The sequence below is a fragment of the Medicago truncatula genome, chromosome 1 (genome assembly GCF_003473485.1).
Source record: "Medicago truncatula cultivar Jemalong A17 chromosome 1, MtrunA17r5.0-ANR, whole genome shotgun sequence".
NCBI lineage: Eukaryota > Viridiplantae > Streptophyta > Magnoliopsida > Fabales > Fabaceae > Medicago > Medicago truncatula.
In genome coordinates, this window is record NC_053042.1 from 23,243,690 (window position 1) to 23,249,689 (window position 6,000).

Here is a 6,000-nt window from a genome sequence, read left to right on the forward strand (position 1 = left end):
GTTCTTGTAACTTTGATTTTTCTTGCGTTTCCTAGTTAATCTCGGACATTTACCTACAAAACAAAGAAAAAATAACAGAAAACAAAGAAAGCAATTAAATTAGTGGGTTGCCTCCCACGAAGCGCTCCTTTATTGTCACTAGCTTGACAAAAATAAGGATAAAGGTCCTTAAGGTGGGTCACTCAGAGTGAAATCAGCCACTACTTCATTTACTTCTCCGGTATTATAGATTTTAAGCCTTTGCCCATTAACCGTGAAGGATCCTGTTTCTTCAGAAAATATTTCAATCGCCCCATAAGGGTAGACTGTGCAAACTTGAAAAGGACCGGACCATCGTGACCTTAGTTTACCGGGAAAGAGCTTTAGCCTAGAATTAAAGAGTAGCACAAGGTCACCGCTTTTGAAGTGCTTCTTTACGATTTTCTTGTCATGCCAATTCTTAGTTCTTTCCTTATAAATGCGGGCATTCTCATAGGCATCTACCCTAAGTTCTTCTAGCTCGCTTAATTGAAGCTTTCTTTTTTCACCGGCTAAATTGGGGTCTAAGTTGAGGTTTCTAATTGCCCAATAGGCGTTATGCTCGAGCTCAACGGGAAGGTGACAAGATTTCCCATAGACAAGTTTAAAAGGGGTCATTCCAATGGGAGTTTTGTAAGCCGTTCGATAGGCCCAAAGGGCATCGTCAAGCTAACTTGACCAATCGTTCCTAGAGGTTGAAACAGTTTTTTCAAGGATAGCTTTGATTTGTCTATTTGAGACCTCCACTTCTCCGCTAGTTTGGGGGTGATAGGGTATCGCAATTTTGTGCCTCACTCCAAGTTTTTGCAAAAGTTTTTCCAAATGTCTTAAATGAAGTGAGACCCTCCATCGCTTATCACAACCCGTGGTACTCCGAACCTAGGAAAGATGACTTTTTTAAACAGTTTTATAACAATTTGTGCATCATTAGTGGGGGAAGCAATGGCCTCAACCCATTTGGACACATAGTCAACTGCTACCAATATGTATTGATTCCCGAAAGAGGAGGGGAATGGTCCCATAAAGTCAATACCCCAAACATCAAAAATTTCGACTTCAAGGATGTTGTTCAAAGGCATTTCATTTCTTTTAGTAATACTACCGGTGCGTTGACATTTGTCACATTTAGAAATAAAGGAATGCACATCTTTGAAAAGTGATGGCCACCAGAAACCAGAATGAAGAATTTTGAAAGAAGTCTTTTGTGTGCTGGCGTGGCCACCATAAGAAGAGGAGTGGCAATGAGTTAGAATACTACTTACCTCGTTTTCAGGAATGCATCTCCTGAAAATCCCATCTGAGCCTCTTCTGAAGAGGTAGGGCTCATCCCAATAGTAGTGCTTGAGATCATGGAAGAACTTCTTCTTTTGTTGGTAGCTTAACTCAGGCGGTAGCACTCCTGCTGCAAGAAAATTAACAAAATCTGCATACCAAGGTGTGTCAGTTTGTGCCAATAAGAAGAGTTGGTCATCCGGGAAGGAATCATCCAAGGGTAACTCATCCTCACTAGTCTCCCGAAGTCGGGACAAGTGGTCAGCGACAACGTTTTCTACACCCTTTTTATCTTTTATTTCAAGGTCAAATTCTTGGAGGAGCAAAATCTATCGGATTAATCTCGGTTTGGCATCTTTTTTGTTTAGCAAGTATTTTATGGCCGAGTGATCTGTGTAAACAATGATTTTTGATCCCACCAAGTATTGCCGAAATTTGTCAATGGCGTAGACAACTGCTAGCAGTTCTTTTTCTGTTGTGGCATAATTTACCTGTGCCCCATCTAGGGTCTTACTGGCGTAGTATATGGCATGCATCTTTTTATCCTTTCTCTGACCTAACACCGCCCTAACCGCATAGTCACTTGCGTCACACATTATTTCAAAGGGCAAACTCCAATCTGGTGGTTGCATGATTGGGGCAGTGATTAGTGCTTCTTTCAACCTGCAAAATGCCTGCAAACAAGCATCATCGAACACAAAGTCTGCGTCCTTAAGAAGGAGGCTTGTTAGTGGTTTAGTGATTGATGAAAAATCTTTAATGAAACGGCGGTAGAACCCTGCATGTCCTAGGAAACTTCTAATTTCTTTGACTGAGGTAGGAGGTAGCATTTTTTCAATAATTTCGATTTTTGCTTTATCTACATCTATACCTCTGTCGGAGACCAAGTGTCCTAGGACAATTCCTTCTCTTACCATGAAGTGACATTTCTCCCAATTTAAGACTAGGTTCACCTGTTCACATCTTTCCAAAACTTTTTCAAGGTTAGTCAGACAATCATCAAAACTAGATCCATGCATAGAGAAATCATCTATAAAAACTTCCATTATTTTTTCAACAAAGTCAGAAAAAATAGACATCATGCATCTTTGAAAAGTAGCAGGGGCATTACAAAGACCAAAAGGCATCCTTCTATAGGCAAAGGTCCCAAAGGGGCATGTAAAAGTCGTCTTTTCTTGGTCATTAGGGTGAATGGGTATTTGGAAAAATCCGGAATAACCATCTAAGTAGCAAAAATGTGAATGCTTAGCTAACCTTTCTAACATTTGATCTATAAAAGGGAGAGGAAAGTGATCTTTACGGGTTGCTTTATTAAGCTTCCTATAATCAATACACATTCTCCAACCGGTGACGGTCCTAGTGGCAATGGATTCATTTTTATCATTTTTAATAACTGTGAGACCACCCTTTTTAGGTACAATTTGCACGGGGCTAACCCATTTGGAATCAGAAATTGGATAAATAACACCTGCATCTAGGAGTTTTAAAACTTATTTTTTCACAACTTCTTTCATATTAGGATTTAGCCTTCTTTGATGTTTAATGGAGGGTTTATAGTCTTCTTCAAGAAGTATCCTATGCATGCATAATGAAGGATTTATTCCTTTAATGTCGTCAATGGTGTACCCTATAGCTTTAGGATACTTCTTGAGGACATAAAGTAACTTTTCAGTTTCTACTTCATCGAGGCTTGCATTTACAATAACAGGGTAGGTAGAGTTAGGGCCCAAGAATTCATACCTTAGATTTGATGGAAGCGGTTTAAGCTCTACTTTCGGTGCCTCCTTGGGTAGAAGTGCTGGTTCTTCTTTTACTAACTCCTCCACACTTAGACCTTCCATTGGAGGAGTCTTATTCAACAGCTCTTCATAAGCTTTTGCCTCACCTTCCAGTTTTGTACCTGCATTGTTTACCAAGCATACTTCCAAACCATCATGTGTAGTTGATGCTAAAGAGCACTCTTTCACGCAATGGTCGATTATGTCTATCATGCAACAAGAGTCTTTAGTGGAAGGACTTTTCATTAGTTTAGCAAGTTCAAATTCAACAGTCTCTTTACCGACATTAAAAGCAAGCTTACCCTTTTTTACATCAATGATGGCTCCTGCAGTAGCAAGAAAAGGTCTTCCTAAAAGAATTGGTACTTGGTTGTCTTCCTCCATCTCCATTACAACAAAATCAGCAGGGATGTATACCTCTCCTACCTTAACGGGGACATCTTCTATGATTCCAGCTGGATACTTAACAGAACGGTCCGCTAGTTGTAGGGTCATCCTTGTCGATTTAAGTTCCCCTATTCCCAACCTCTCGTAAAGGGATAAAGGCATTAGGCTGACACTGGCTCCTAGATCACACATAGCTTTCTTCACTACTTCTGACCCTATGACACAAGGTATGGAAAAACTGCCTGGGTCTTTAAGCTTTGGTGGCAATTTATTTTGGATGATGGCACTGCATTCTTCTGTAAGGTTAACTGTCTCACCTTCCTCAATTTTTCTCTTTTTAGAAAGGATTTCTTTCAGAAATTTAGCATAGGTAGGCATTTGGGTTAAGACTTCGGTGAAAGGCACATCAATGTATATTTTGTTCATCATCTCTATGAACTTTTTAAATTGCTCATCTAGCTGAGATTTGGCAAACCTTTGTGGGAAGGGAATTTTTGGAGTAAAGGGAGGTGGTGTGTTTTCCTCAACTCGTGGTTCCTCTCTTTCTGCCCTAGTTTCCCTAGATGGTGGTTCGCAGATCTCTTTCTCACTTTCATTGGATTTGGTTCTTCTTATGGGGTCTTCGAGTGGCTTGCCACTCCTAAGTGTAACAGCATTCATTTTTTTGGGGTGGTCAACCTTATGAACTACTTGGGAGAGCTGAGTTTCAGAAGTTTTGTTGTGAGAGGAGATGGAGTCTATCTTTGTTGTGAGAGTAGCAAGAGAGTTGCTCAAAAGTCTAGTTTGGTCCTTAAGCTCTTGGAGCTGTTCGGATTGTTTAAGAAAATAGTTTTCCATTAAAAGTTCAATGTGAGATTTTTGAACAACTCTTTGGCCATTCTGAACAAAGTTTAACTGCTCAATACTACTTAGTTTGCAATCGATGCTAGAGTGACTAGATAGGCCACATGCTTCACATGGAGGTGAGAAGGTAGGTGTGATAACACAAGTACTCATGCGATCAAGCCTTTGAGATAATGCATTCACCCTGGTAGATAGATAGTCAAAGGAAGAGGTTTCGTCCATACCTGCCTCTTTTTTAGAGGGTGAAGGATTGATGATTGCTTTCTCTTCCGTCCATTGAAAAAGGTTTAGAGCCATGTCCTCAATCAAGGCATAAGCTGTTGTGAAATCCTTGTTCATTAGGGCACCACCTGCAGCTGCATCAACAGTCAATTTAGTGTTAGATGTTAGACCGTTATAAAAGGTGTGGATGATTAACCATTTCTCCAAACCGTGATGGGGACAACGTCTAAGTATTTCTTTAAAACGCTCCCACACATCGAAAAGAGATTCCCCGTTTTTTTGAGTAAATTGGTAAAGCTTTCCCCTAAGTTGGGCGGTTTTTGATAGGGGAAAGAAGCGGCAAAGGAATTCTCGTCTCAGTTGGTCCCATGAGGTGATGGAACCGGGCTTTAAAGAATTGAACCAATTGTTGGCCCTATCTTTTAGAGAAAAAGGGAAGAGATGTAGCCTAACGGCTTCTTGGTCGTCTTTGCAAGTTACACTAAGTCTCCAAAAGTTTGAGATATGTAAATTTGGATCTTCAGAGGGTGATCCAGAAAACTGGTTTTGTTGTACCAGAATTAGTAGTGCAGGTTTTATTTTGAATTTGCTACCTTCAACCGTTGGGTAAACTATAATAGTGCATGGCTCATCAGAAGAAGGGATCGAATACTCCTTAAGAGTGCGTTCCTCAGCCATGTTATCTATTATTTTTATGCTACCCAAGAAGTCAGGTGTAGGAAAAGAAAGAAAGAAGAAGGGAAGAAGAGGGGGAGAGAAAAGAGTTCTAATCACAAAGAAAGATTTAATCAAATTAGTTTACTCCCCGGCAGCGGCGCCAAAAACTTGATGAGATAAAACCGCAAGGGCACGGTCTTACCGAAGTAGTATTAAAAGAGTATCGTTCCGACAGGGAGTAGTTTAATTCAATTAACCTTTAGAGATGATTAGAAGAGAAGAGAATTGTAAGTTGGGGGTTTTCAAACGGTTGAAAATTAATATAGTAAAAAGAGCCTTGGGATCGTTGGTTTCATCTAAATAACAAGTCCTTCTCAAACTAAAACTATAAGCTTATAATGTTATGTTAGACCTAATTTCTCAAGACATATTTTTGTCTCTCAATCTTCATATTTTTGCATCCAATCGGCTCCAAGTCCCTTTCTTTTGCTCCAAGACTCAATACATCCAATATTTATTCCTGAAATATAATAAAATGCAATTTAAAGTAAACTATCCTAAAAAGGAAATAATACTAACAAAAAATAGAATAAAATCTAAATAAAACTAAACTAAAAAGAATATAAAATTAAGCAATAAATGACTCATCAGCTGTGTTTAGGAGGGAGTTCCTAAACAGATACTTTCCAGAAGGTGTTCGCGGGAAGAAAGAGATTGAGTTCCTTGAGCTGAAGCAAGGAAACATGTCAGTGATAGAGTATGCTGCCAAGTTTATGGAATTGGCAAAGTTTTATCCGCAATACACTCCAGAGACTACTGAGTT

General features: G+C 39.6%; 1 non-coding gene across 1 annotated transcript; it reads left to right on the plus strand.

Moving 5' to 3' along the window:
• The first annotated feature begins 4,725 nt into the window (after positions 1-4,725).
• Positions 4,726-4,832, plus strand: LOC120577987 (small nucleolar RNA R71). Its single transcript, XR_005643964.1, has one exon. It is a non-coding gene; the product is annotated as a small nucleolar RNA R71 (small nucleolar RNA).
• The last annotated feature ends 1,168 nt before the right edge of the window (positions 4,833-6,000 follow it).